The sequence below is a fragment of the Mugil cephalus genome, chromosome 21, assembly GCF_022458985.1.
Source record: "Mugil cephalus isolate CIBA_MC_2020 chromosome 21, CIBA_Mcephalus_1.1, whole genome shotgun sequence".
Classification (NCBI taxonomy): domain Eukaryota; kingdom Metazoa; phylum Chordata; class Actinopteri; order Mugiliformes; family Mugilidae; genus Mugil; species Mugil cephalus.
This window is the reverse complement of record NC_061790.1, coordinates 19465678-19480467: the sequence shown is the minus strand read 5'-3', so window position 1 is coordinate 19480467 and position 14790 is coordinate 19465678. Positions and strand designations below refer to the sequence as shown.

General features: G+C 41.2%; 1 protein-coding gene across 1 annotated transcript in view; it reads right to left on the bottom strand.

Annotated features, from left to right (window-relative positions):
* bach2b (BTB and CNC homology 1, basic leucine zipper transcription factor 2b) overlaps positions 1-14296 on the bottom strand; it is an 81043-nt gene extending 66747 nt beyond the window's left edge. Inside the window, exon 1 of the mRNA XM_047573213.1 lies at positions 13975-14296. The gene's annotated coding sequence lies outside the window, so the exon portion shown is untranslated. The remainder of the gene's footprint in view (positions 1-13974) is intronic.
* Between the last annotated feature and the right edge of the window lie 494 nt (positions 14297-14790).

Sequence of the window (14790 nt, the reverse complement as noted above, 5' to 3'; positions counted from 1 at the left end):
CGGCTTCACACAGCCTAACCACAACAGGAAAAAACAGCCTTCCTGCCAACAGAAAATAATGTTTTGAGATGAAAAAAAAACAAACGTGCCGCATGTACGATCATAGTTGTACTTACAGATTTGTGCTTCATCTTGTAAGGGTGACTAGTAGTAAATATATCCACGGACAGTGTTCAGGACACATCTACATAACTATCAGGTGCGAGGTCAGATTGATGATTGGTGGATTGGGTGAAGCGCAGGGAGGGCGTCTCCGCAGTGCCACGACAGACCCTCCTATCATCCACAATTACTCATCCTTTCTCACAGAAAAGCTATGCAAACATACACATCGTTGTCAAGTCATACACCATTCAAGTGGAAAGACTCCAAACTTTCACTATTACTGTAAAGTACAATCTGTGAAATGACTGCATTTTGTCTCTTTAAGTCATTTATTTGAAAATGTTTCATTCCTCAGAGCACTTTTTTTATTTTGAGGGGAAGACATGAAAGAAAAACGTTTCTTCAAAAAAATCCTCTACTGTAAGTACAAGTTCAGAAATGAATTAAATATCCTTTGATTCAAGCTAAATGATAATGACTGATTATTGTAAACCAGTGGAGACATTTTCTTTCATCAGGAGTTAACTTGTTTACGGAATTTTCTTTAAAAAAAATTAAATAAAAAAAACAAAACAGGAACCAGTAATGATAGAAAAAAAAAGGAAGACTGATAAATGAAATGTTCCTGTTGCTAACAGGTTCATTTGTTTTAAAGGGGACATAGAGCTTTTGTTGCACAGCCAGACTAGCACGTGACAGTTTATTTGTAATGAAGAAATGGTGGAAAACAAATGAACGAAAAAATGGAATGGATGGAATATTTTGATGGAAGATGCTGAAATACTATGAAATCTATGGAAAAGGGACTTAAAGTCAGTTTTGCTTTTAGTCTTAAAAAAATATTTTGTGTTTTATCTCTGTTAGTTTTCTTTTTATATATATATAGAACAATCTCCTAATAATATTTGTGACCCATTGCTGGATGTCTTATTTTATATATTTACATCTTCAAATTATATATTTGTTTCTCAATTCCCAGATTTACAATACACAGTAAATCATTTTTTCTTATATCAATCTGTGATTTCTTAAAGCATAATAAGCTATTTTGCTCCATTTCATTTCAAAACTTGAATGTGAATGTGGTTTGCAGATGTAAGCAATGGCCATTTGTCATTATAGTGAGCTAGTGGACATTTTATAGGGTAAATGATTAAGTTAAACAGAAAACTATTCCAATGGACGTTTTATGCACACTGCGTTTCTGTTTTATTTCCAAATGTAGTGTAACAAATTCTCAGCCATAAATAATCTAACATGGGCTTTTCTAATAACATAAGTCTAACCATATCACCGTAAAAACTAATCAAAAAGCAGCCCAGAACAGTGGAAGTTAACGGTGCCTTGTTCTGACTTCCTCACTTTCACATTTTGATCAACTGTGAAACCTTCTGCCACCAGAGACAACTGATAACAATCAGACAGTTGGACCTGAATGTGTCCTGTACAACTGTGTATTTGAGAAACTCATATCATGATGGTTGGGGTGATATGGTGATAAATTTGTTTATTTAGGAAAATCCCAGCAGAGAACAGAGGGTGATGGACTACAGACATACTAGGTGAAAAAAAACAACAACAAACAAAACAGCAACAGAAGACAGAGAAGGTGTGTGGCTGGGAAACTGGGAAAGTCTAAAATTGGGATATGCTGTTTACATGTAGCATGCATGTAAACACATGGACAATAGTTGTCTTGGAGCACTGCATACTAATTCTCCTCTTGCATGGTACATCGTACTGTAGCAAACATACTCGGCTATTGGAGTCGGATTGAGCAACACACTAAACACGATGAGAACCAATTTGCTTCCTTTCCCTCCAGACACAATCTGTGAGTGAGATGAAAGGCAAACCCTGCTACTGTAATCCATCTAAATCGCTGGCTGCCACAGCCTTTCATGCAGCCACCACAGCTGATCTCCACTCTCACTAACTCTCACCCCTTTCCCTTTGTCTCTCAACATTTCTTCTTCTGCCTTTTCATAGGGAATTGTCTGGACGCTTCCTTCCAGAGAGAGGAAGTTTTTGGAAGTGGTGCAGTTGTAGCTTCCCTGGGTTCCTGCCTCTACGGTAAGATGGTCTAACCATGTGATTATTGGTTACTGCTGCTAGCTAGAGAGGAGTATTGCAGAGCTGAAAAACTGTCAGAAACTAAATTTTATTTAGTCTATATTATTATTTACTACTAACACTAACTATTAAACTAACTACCAAAAGGTTAGTTTGAATACATAATAATTGTACTGTTGATTCGTAACTTTGTTAATTATTTTATCAGACGTCAGGTTTATGTTTTCAGTCAGTGGCAGGCAGCGTTTGTCTTCATCGGACAGAAAAGAAAGAAGCAGCGCCTCGTATTTGATCTAATTTTGCTTGATCTATTTTCTTATGGGTCATAATATTGAATCGATATGATGCAGATTCGAATAATGAAGTAATAAAAGAAGGGTTTTATCCATCAGTGAATCAACTAATTATATTCTTTGTCCATCTTTTTTAAAAAAAAAATAATAATAATTCTTCGCACGCAAACAATCACGCAAAGAAATCTTAATTGATAAAACAAAACATTGCCAATCTTTACATTTAAGTTAGACCAGCCTGGTCAGTTAAGAAAAAATTACAAATAAATGATGTGTAATAATAATATTTTTTGTTGATATTCAGGTCTCTGTAAATTTAATACATGTATATAAAGAAAAGGCTTTACAGTAGGTATTATTTTCATGTGCTATGTGATATAAAGTAAAGACATGTATTTGATCTGAGACTGATGCTGAAATATATTTCATTCACAGAAAGAAACTGATCTGTAGCCTGAATGGCTTCTCCTCACGCTGATCTTTGTAATATAGAATAAAACTGGATGCATACAGACTTGACTGAGATATAGGCTTACATGAAAAGAAAACGCACTCTTGCACACACTTGCAAACATCTACTGATAAGGGGCTTACATGTTCTCCACAACTGTCTGACTACACGAAGCCCGTCACGATGTGGAGACGTATAAGAGTGTAACAGACAGGTAGCAGGCTGTAAGCCACCCACTGTGTTGTTTTGACGTGTTCCTCTGACGCAAATCTTGTGACTCAGTATCAATAGTGGACCATCCACAGCTCCGCCTGGGCTGACCTTTCACCATCTGTCCTTAATGACACCGCCTGGCCAGCGGGCTGCATGTGATCGCTGCAGGTACACAACAAGAATGTGCTTACTCACTGCAGACGAGAGGGAGACGCGAGTGGACAGCCACTGAACGGACTGTGAACTCATATTACATCTACTGGTCATTTAGAGTGACACTGCCTGTAAAATTAACCAGGCCTCAAACTGATTTATCTGCTCTGAATGTCACACTACTTAAAAACCTTTTCCCCCCTCCTTGAATGTTTGTAAGAATGAGGAACTGCAGGCTATCGCATGTCGACATCTGTCTTCTTACAGCCATAAACAAGCTTTGAGGTCATCTCCCACTGGATTACACGGTCACTTCAAACCAGGAACCCATACAGGTGATGGAAAGATGAACTGTAACCATTGCTTGAAGCGGCGGTGGACTTTCAGTTATCATCACTAGTTGTTTTTTTTTGTTGTTATTGTTGCAACAGTGCAGATTTGTGTAAATCACAAACTAGTCTGATCAGTCACTGAAACGCAGTGAGCGTAGAGGAACCCTTTACAGTATGGCTGAACTACACAAACCATTGTTCATTCCTGAGAGGAATTTGGTTTTTATAGGCGTATTCAGTGGAAATTACTGGAAGAAATTTAGCAGAAACCTGGCTGACAACTGTCCACGTACAGATCACTCCCCCACAGGAAGGGCTTTATTCACGGATATAACCCAACACTTAGACTTTTATGTTTTACACATGTGTGCTCAACAAATGGAAAGCCCATCGGACTCAACGTCATGCTCTCAGTTTTATGCATTCAGCTCATAATTTTCCCTTCCTGTAGGATTCATTTCCCCATTTTTATTCACTTTTCAGTGCCATAGTCAGAAAAAAAAAGTCATTATAAGGATGTACGAGGCACACTAGGCCACTACAGTGCACGGGCGGGATCTCCACCCATGAAGGCCTGCTGTGAAATGGCAAAAAGCCACCGCTAGCAAATCCTGCTGATCTTGTTGAAAGCTTACAGGTTTACAGTGCAGCGCGGGGGCTTGGTGCAGGAAGTGGGCACATTGCTGCACTTCCACGCCCACAAGCTCCCTATTCCCTCCCACCACTACACCAACCCCCTCCCCACCCAACCACCTGTGCTCGTCTCACAGGATGCCCTCCCCCCCCACACCAACACCAACACCACCACCACCACCACTGCCACCAACCCAGCACCCCCCTCTCAGACGCAAACTCCTTTACAGCTGCACTTCTTTGCCAAACCGCACACGGCACACGCTCTGTTATTTTACACTCCGATGCTTCAACAACATCAACGAAGACATAAAAACTGGGTTTACCGTAAACTGCCTCCGAATGAGCGCAGATGTTGAAGCCCCTCCCCACCCCTTGATGGAACTTTATCTGTCTTCATCAGCATTACTGACGACAATTACTTTACAACAGAACAAGAGGTCTGTGGATTACTCATAATAGCACATACGCTGATGAATCTTGTCAGTGATGTACTACATCTTCTCGCTTCCAGCATTGCTTTTATTAACAACTTCATTTATTCGTACATGGCACAAAGTTTTAGCTGCGTGTGAGGTCATTCATGATTATTTTTGGCTAGTACACTCTATTCCTGTCCAACCTCTTATTGTATTTGTATTAAAGCTCTGTAGCACATCACCTGGATATTAATATCAGATATTCCATTCATGAGAATGGCTTCACGATGAATGGACAACCTGAAAACATGATGCCTCTGGCCACAGATATCACTAGCTCAGTGTTATAAAAAAGAAAAAGATCATTCCTAATAATAGCTGCACTGTTTCTGGAAAGATGCTGCTATTCGTTTTTGTAGCGTCGGTTTTCAATTATGTATGTGAGCACCAGAAAGAAAGGCTACTTTCACATTGTTAAATTTGGTTTTCGGCATCTAGTTTTCAACCGGATGCAGAATTCCACCTGACTCACATTTAATAGGACGAAAATAGCATTTATTCATTTATTCAGAGCTACACTGGCTTCTTAAGATACTAGGGACAAACTGTGGTCGGATTAAGCTAACTACCCCCACAGCTACAAACACTGGAGGTCTTATTAAAGTGCTAGGAAGGTATTTAGCTCAATACAATGCCATTATCTGCTTACAAATTTTAACTGTTAAATTACAGCTTTTATCGTTAAATGTCCATTTGACATCTAGCTGCTAGTCATTGCATATGATGTGAGATTAGTCTTTTTGTGATGAGCAAATAACAGTTTGCAACGAGTTCTATTTAATCACGTGATTGTGTTCATTCAAACTGCATCTTCAACAAACACACAATTAGATGTTTAATCGTGGGTTTGTTGTGTTGACAGAAATCGCAGAAAGAGACACAGGGAAACAGGACAAATACAGACACAAATATCTGCATGACCGGACAGAATCTGGTTCAAGTGAAGGATATTTTTGAATGGGAGCTTTCGTAGATCAGCTTTGAGCCACTGAGTTCATGATCTTTTGTAACTGCCAAGTTGAAGATGCTGCAGCTGCAACGCTGACATGGACGTGAGCTGTCATCTGGCAAAACAAACACGAGCTCAAAGTGTTCTATGTATAGTGAATCATCAACAGATCTTCTCCTGTTATTTTCTACTCATACCCCGTTCATCAGGGCTCGGCGGTAGCACGCCTAACGTCTGTGTCTGTGATGTGTAATGCAGAACAAATAAATCCAAACAGGAGGGAATTCTGGCCTCTGACACAGCCAGTGTCAACCACAGAGTCCAGGCTGATCACTGAACTGCTCCTACAGACACACAGTAATGTCCCCGCTGCCTGGGTCATCCCTGCACACTCCCTCCCCTCCCATGCCCTCCCCTCCCTCGCTGAAACAATGATCTCACTCCATGCACCAAGAATCCGCTGATTGTTTGAAATACCTTCCACTATGCACTATGCACTACTTCTTTTTCCCATCGACCTGCAGGAGGCAGGGGGAGGTGGTCAGGTGAGGTGGGGTGTGGGGTGTGTGTGGGAGGGGGTGCAAAATGACCTTGGCAGGAAACATCCAGCCCTCCAGCAAGAAAGGAACTAGCTTCATTTGGCCCCATACAACAGCGGTTTAAATTTCAGCAGTGACTACAAAGCCTCTGTAACTCAGTAAGACAGATCGGAAAACACAGAGGATGAGCCTTGGCAGTGAAGGTGAGGAATCTGAGACTGATGCTGAAAGTAAGATCCTGCCAAGGAGACGGACTGATGCTGGATTTTGGAGCCGATGTTCACACTTGGGAGGGATAAAAACAGCATCTTCCAGAACTGAGGACTTTTTTTGGCTTAAAAATTAAACCAGAGTGTGTGGAGACCTTGAGTGCAAATAATTTTGTTGACTATGAACTTGACCTGGGAAAGTATACAAAAATACCACCAACAATGTCTCTTTTGTGCGTTTCACAGCTTTGCAGCCTACACAACCAAAAAAATACTATTATTTTTTATTATAATTTCTTATGATACAGATTGTTTTTATCATTAACTCTATTAATAATAATTAATTCTGGGTCACCACCAGTAACTGTTCATCCGCATCCTAGCTAACAATGTACTAGGTCCTATAAAAAGAAAAGCATTAATAACATATTTTATCATGCTATCGCTGACTCTCCGTCTGACTGTCAGGGGCTATAAATATGCAGTTGTTGGTGACGTGCTGTCATATTTGCACGGAGTAATGAGTTTTTGCTCTAATAACACGCCAGAGACAGTAGACGGCGATGATTGCAGCGACACTCACAAGCTTTTCACTGCTGCAGGGTCGCACGTCGGGGTGTCAGTGAGCAGAACAAAAGGGTGTCACATAGAAGGATATGACCTCAGACTTCAGAGGAAGAAGCACACAGCAGCATTCTTCTGCCTGAGCAGGAGTGGGGGTGGGGGGATATAACACATTTCACTTTAGGGAGTGGTGTTGATAAAAGTACAATAACTTTAAAAAAAAATGACTTTCAGGTTTAAAAATCTATTTATGTCTGTAGCACTTATATCCCATGTGTGGATTCAGTTTTAGGTATCTATAAGAACATATTATTTGACAGGGTCGGTAGCTACGTTTTAATGAGATGTTTGTTAGTTTCAGAGGTAATATTTCAATGGAAGTCAATGGCTTTTTTAAGTCTTTAATATAGGTCAAAAATATATGGCCAATTCCAACTATATTGCATATTTTTCGTCTGCTCTTAAAATGTATACATTTAAATGAAAAACAAAGAAATAAAATTTAATCTAATAGCATAAATGAACGTTTTTGGAAAACACAAAAGTTTTAGCAAGCACATTGGTATTTCCATTGATATTGTAATGGTAGATCATAAATGTCATAAAATGACTTATAGAATTATGCTTTTAGGCTAACGAAATTACTGCATTTATCGACTTCTCATCATGCTGGCTTAAAAATTTGCTTTGAAAGCACATTCTTGAACCAGAAAATAACCTCCATCTAGTAATAAAGGCCATGTGACGTAACCAAAGTCCAGCCACTGCACAGACCATGTGGTGAAATTCTTTTTGTCAACTAGCAATACAGCCTGAATGTTGTTTGCGCATAGATCCAGCGCAAACAACATCCTAACGAGCCAGAAGATTGACAGCAAGACGCAGCCTCCATGCGTGATTGGGTTTAAGTGGCGCTGCAGTGCCGCCGCTTCTCTGGTCAAGAGCTTCCATTTTCTATGTGACTCAGCAGCTGCAGAGAGAAAACAACCGATAGACCGAGGAAGAACTGAGATCATTGCTCCGTGCTTCAGTGTTCCCCAGGAGGACTGAGAGGAGGCCGAACCCCAGAGACACGCTCTGTTTACACCGCCTCGTTTTCGCAGCAAACTGCTCCGATTTGATATGGTATGCATATCCTTTCTATGGTGGCAGCAGAGGGTGGGCTCTGAAGACCACACAGACAACTACTATGAATAACCTAAGCAAGAGGAAAATCAGCATGAATATATTGAGGTAGAAGCCACGCTAGAGGCCCATGATAATGGCTCTATCACTGTTACCAAGGTGAATATCTAGGCACAGTGAAAGCACTTGAGGAAGATCTTTGGCCGCCATTTTCCCAGTGGGCTCATAGGGGGAAAAAAAACCTGAAGCTCACATGTTCATATTCATATTATTTTGTGAACATCCACGCACAAGTCAATGGAAACTAGAAAGAGCATGGAAACGCTACATCAGAGCTTTTAGATATAGAGGTGGAAGTTCAGTGAATCCAGCTGTCTGCCTGACAAAGGATCACAAACAAATCAGTGAAGAAGAAGAGCATTCTGAATGAGGTCCTAAATCTAGAGAGAAATTTGAGAATTGAGATTTAAGTAAATTTCAACATGAAATTTTTACAAACAGATATTGTAAGAAAAATATATAATGGATATCCATGTTGAAATCTTTAATTTAAATGCAGCAATTGTGACCAGAAAATGTTTAACTGAATTTGATCATTTTGAGGCAAAATTTGAAATGTCCAAGAAATGTGGTTCAAAATATTAGTAAGGATCTCAGGAAGACAAAGTGGATTAATTTTTTAAATTTAATTATATTGTTATTATTGCAAATAAATTCACAATTTATTGACTTAAAAATGGGATTTCTCCTTTTTCCATTCGAGACAGACATAACAACTGATACTATAGAAAATAATCATTTAAATATAAATAAGTTGAAGGCATTTCAAACTGTCTGAATTGTAAAGAGGAAATGAGATGTAGAGCAGTTAATTCTCAAACGTTAGTTTTATCTGGTGGGGGTAAATCTGAGTTTGTTGAAATATATACTATAAAAGACAATGAAGATTTATTTTCATTTAAGCATGCATCTCAGAAATCACAGGATCGGGTGAAAAAACTCACCTCTCAAAAATGCATTTAATTTCGGAATTTAGAGATTTGAATCTGTTTTTAATCTTCATTTCGGTCATGAATTTAAAGCTATTGCCAAAAATGAACTTTCACTTCATCTCAAAGTTCTAAATTTTTAGTCACAGAAGATTTGTTTACACACAACACCTACATCTTTTTTTTTTAAGCCTAAAGCTAAATTAGGCTACTTTAAGTTCTCAGTGACTTTGTCAGGTTGCATGTTAACGCTCTTCCTGCAGTCGTGACTATTTCAAGCTTTTCTCTGCAGACAGTTCCAGTCTTACAGCTCTTGATGGAAGAGATAACTGTGCCACGTTCAGCAGAATGAAAGAAAACCAAATGAAGCAGCTCCTCTGCAGGATAGCTCCCCAGCCAGATGGGTGCAAGTTCAAACAGACTTGGGCAGAGCTCTCCTGTCCCTAGCCAGCAGAAGCAGAGGAAGTGATGTCCTCCAATTCAAACAGGTCCTTATGGTGTGTTAATGTCTTCTCTTCATTCATGAAAGGCACACCACTTGTCTAACAACCCCTAAATCTCCATCTCACCTCCATCCAGCACTATTACAACTTAATGTACAGTGTTTAGGTGCAAAGCCCAGTATGTTTTGCACAGTAAAGAACTTCTGATTGACTGCAGGATGATTTACCAAAGGGTTTCAACCCAGAGTTCAGAAGATAAAGCTTTCCACTCAAGGCAGTAGGACGAGCCTGTGAGATCATCTAGTAGGTTTGACGCAACTATCAGGATGATTTACGTTTCTTGATAATGTCTTGCAGGCACCCACACAAAAACAAGGCAAAAAAAAAAGAAATGAAAAGAAAAAAAACACACGCACACCCAACCAAAACAGAACAATCAGAAATTTGCCTGTGGTGTTTTAGATTTGATAGTTTCTTGGCAAGTGTCTGGGTGGAGCAGCAAACACAGACAGACATTGACTCTGCAACCGCAGACTGACGGGGGCTCAGCTGAATCTGCCGGGATAATGCAATCTGATTTCACACAAGGAGTGATAACACCGGTGCACATCACTGCCGTGAACAGTGGGAGAAGAAGAATGAGCAGCCACGAGGTGACGTAGGGAAACGGGGAGAGCAGCAGACAGAAAGGCACAGGGGGAAACAATGGCTCTTGCTGTAAAGTGCAGGATCTGAGATTTCTCCCAGCAGTGCTGTTCCATCTATGCCTCACACTGGAAGCATCCCAGTCAAACATGCCTTTGTGCTGACGTGGGAGAGCTATGGGAACATGTTTTTTTTCTCCCTTCTTTCTGCTAGCCAAGGCACTGACTTTAGATGTCGAGCTGAGCTGGTGGGGGTTACTCAAATATTCTCACTGATGCAAACAGTTCTTGCAGAGAGAGAAGAAAATCTACCACAGAGACTTGGCCATCTAACCTTTTTGTTTATTTCTATTTTTTAACTTCACTTCTTCCATCTCTTTCATCAAATTCCAAAAGGATGCACATTACTGAGATTACATCTGAGGAGAATTCCATCAGTGGTCACAGCAAGAGGTGACTCCATCACACCCTGCTCTAATTTCATGTATCGTTAACCCATAAGTGCTTGGTTACTTTTGAACACAAGCGGCTTCTTCTGCCATCAGCGTTTTAATTAGCTTGTAAGGACGTGCAGCAACATAAAGCATGATTACACCAAGCTCAGCGGGAACCTGCAGGAGCTAGAGTTGGATGTCAGAGTCCAGAATGGAGAGCATGAACGAGGGGTACAGGGCATGGGTCACATCAAGGGATCCTGTTGCCGTGTGGGATTTCAGCTGTGGCTGGAGACCCTGGGGGAATTATTATGTTAAGATCCCCCAAACGGCCTTGCTCACACAGAGCGATGTTCTGAGAGATCTTCCCAGGCATTTTTTCCCAAGAATTTGAAGGTTTTAGCAAAATAAAGTGTTTGCCTATCACTGTGATAACCCCACAGAATAATACAACTATTCTGGATTGATCATGTGATTACATAAAGAAAAAAATAATAATTACACATGGATTTTACTGCGCATATAAACAGATTCACAGATAATGGGTGGGTGACTGAATAAAATAAGTACAAAAAATACACTTGCTTTGTTTCCCCCAAAACAGGCTCGTATTGGAGGAACTCAAGTTGTGTGGCATTACACATCTTGTTTTGTCTTTGCATATGATTTCATGTTTCATGTGTACATCCGTGGTAGCTGCCAGTCATTTCACTACAACGATGTCAGAATATCTGTCTATATTTAGTGTATTATCTATTTACTGTTGGTTGTGAATGCAGTGTTCTTTGTTAGAGTGGAGTGAGGGGTGTATGGGAGAGCCACAGCCATGCTAGTGTGTGATGCAATGGCTGTATGTGATATGTGATGCAATCACCGAGAAACAGTTTAGCATTACAATTTACTGTTGTTCACCGGAACCGTGTTGCTATGCAGTATCCTATGCATTCGCATTCCTATAAACATAACCTAAATATGAACTTCAGGATTTTGCTTTCAGTAATCATCCCTCATACTGCGAATGTACTGTCATTATGTCCACCTAGTTTAAGCAATGCCACAATACTAAAATTATTTTTTTATCATTATTATTATTAGTGAGTAACTCAGTCACTGAGTCGGTTGAAACCAGTATCCATTATTCTACCGGGTAACAGCAAAACAATGCGGGATTAGTTGGAATTTCATGTTCAGACAGTAGAGTAATTTAAGAATTACTGTGTTTCATCGCTGAGCGTTTGACTGACTGTGTTGATGTTAAGATACAGTGTGAATCGTTGTCTAAAAACAGTCTATTCGGTCGTTTAATTCACGCTGAAGGACAAAGAAACCAGGCGACAGTGTGATGAGAGCCGCAGAGCTAAAGCGTTATTGGGCAGATTGGATGAAGTGGCATTTAAGCCTGACTGAGTCACTGTGGGGTTTATAGTTTTGGAACCCCCACCCCCCTCCTCACAACAAACAAGGGATTGCCACGCATGGGAAAAGAAAGGCAGCGGGGCTACTGTACAGAACAAAAGGCTCCATGCGTAAAACTGCGCATGAGTGCTGCCGCCGTGCACGTGTTGTGAAAGCACGCCGATGTCAATGGAAATGTGTTCAGCTGTTTTTTTCTTAAAAAAAAATACCCTTTGCCATATATATATATATATATATATATATATATATATATATATATATATATAGAAAACCTATAGATTCCATTCCAACACTTGCACCTCCACTTCTCGTCGTGCAGCTCAAACAAACCCATCCGCGGCGCTGGTGTACAGAATCACATTTTTTTTTTATTAACCTTTCAAAGGAATCATGGCAGCAGAAAAGCGACACACCGTGACAGAACGGGGGGAGGAGGATGATGGAGGGCGATGCTGCTATCCCCTCGTTGGCTTGCATTGCATCAGCCCCAACAGACAAAGGGGTTGGGATGCCGTGGATGTCACTGCCCCCTCAAAGTGCTGTATCACCGCGTTAATGGCAGCATCACTCCGCTCCCTTACAAATAGTGCCTCCTGCCTGCGCGCACACGCACCTTTGTATTCCACACAAGGTGGAACAAAGCAAGCGTGCCAAAAATGAAGCTCGTCAACCCTCAACTCGCTGTTGTCTAACACACAAAAAAGAAAAAAAACACAAGCCGCGCTCAGTGTCAAATAAAGATGTTTATAACGCGTGGCAGAGAGCACAGCACTAAGCTGGTTATTGCGAGGGGTCTGGACATTTAATACCAACATAGGCAAATTTACGACAAATATCTTTTTATATATTTCTTTTTTCCACCTGCGAGACCTTATCATCGACTTGCATCACAGCACAAATCACCACTACATCATTGGCTCCCACATGATAAGACTGACGGGGACTGACTAAGCCACTACTGCAGCATCTATTCACATGACAACGCAGGACCGCGCGGAAAAGGCGCAGCTTTCTGTTTAAAAAAAATATCTCTCTCATGCGTGACGAATTTAAAATTTGTCCTTTTATTTAATAGTAGTCCGACGCGTGTGTAGGGACTTGTTGTAAATCTCTCTCAAAGCAAAGGGTTAACGACAACGAAAATATGGGTTCTTAAGCTGCAGCGTCGAGCGAGGGATTGAGATGATTCCATTGGCTGTCGGAGCAAATAAGGCTCGTCCTTACACAGCAAAAAAAATGGAGATGTTTTTTTTTTAGTGGATTATTGAGAAGTTGTAATTATTTAAGCCCGAACAAGAGCGCAGACAGCTCCTGACTCGCTGATAGGAACAATAGCAGTCGTGATATTAACAATAATGATAAATTCCAAATGAGTTGCATATGCAGTGAGTGAGTGAGTGAGTGAGTGAGGGTGTTTAATGAGGCTGCAAGTGGCAGCTTCTGTTTCTGGAGCATTTAGCTGGTATTATCAGCGGCATGCCTGACCCTCCTTTGGGATCACCAACGCATCTACACTGCAAATAAAATAAACAAGCAAAAAAAAAAAAAAAAACAGAAAAGGGAACGCACAAGGCGTATTGACTCAAAGCATAACAGGATGTGGTACAGAGTTGTGTTTCACTCCTGAACCCGCGTTCACACCCCAGCACAATTCAATATTTGCACCACGCGCCGAGCTCTCAAGATTCTTGCATGCGGTTTTTCTGCTCCTTTCCATATGCGACTTTCTATCTTTTTTATCCATATATCCCAGTGAGGACCTTCGGCTGTGGCAACCACCGCCGCGCCACTTAAGCAAGTTTGCAACTCGGCTATACGAGGACGTCAACAATGGACCGAGATTCTGACAAACGCGCAGTAAACAGAAGGAACGCAAGAGACAGATAGAGGGTCAGAGGCTTAGAAAAGATACCAAAACGTGCCAGCTCACCTTTTACTTTCTATTCCGCTCGTATTCCAGCCCTTTCTTTTTTCCCCACATAAGTTCTTTCACATGATGACTGGCTTTTGTCGTTTCCTCAAAGCCTCCCGGCTGCAGACGGTGACTTCTTGCGCCGCGGCTCGGGGCTGTTTTCTCACAAAAAAAATATTTTTTAAATAATAAAAAACAACGTGAGCGATTCCACGGTCTGTTGTTTACGTGCGCGCGCGTGCGTGTGTATATATATAAATATATATGTGTGTGTGTGTGCGTGGTGATCTAACGCGGCGTGCCGCTCCGTCTCCGCTGTTTGTTCCACTCGACTGGAACGCCTACTCTCAGCCGAGACATTGTTGACATTCGGCCGCTGACGTCACTCTAGCCCCTCATTCACAACATCGTCAGCTCCCGCGCGCCTTTGCGTTGGGGCCGGCGGGAAGCGCGCGCGTCCTCCATCGAACGTGCGCAAAGGAGCTTGGAGAATCACACTACCGCCACCCTCCTCCCCTCCCCTCTCCTCTCATCCCCTCCCGCTCCCTGGTTCGCCTTCCAATCCACCCCTACTACACCCCCACCACCTCTCCCACTGCCCCCCACGCTCGCACCCACAGTGGGACTATGACGGCGAAAGATGACACGAGGCATTTTTTTCCACAAGCCGCACGACCATGCTCGAGCACGCCATTGTTGATTATTATTTTCTAATCTATCTAGTTTCACGAGTGAAACCACTTTATCGTTAGACAAATAGCATAATAATAGCATAATTGCCTAGGTCTTATTTGAACGTCTTCGGAAAACAAGAAAAAACACAATTTTATAACG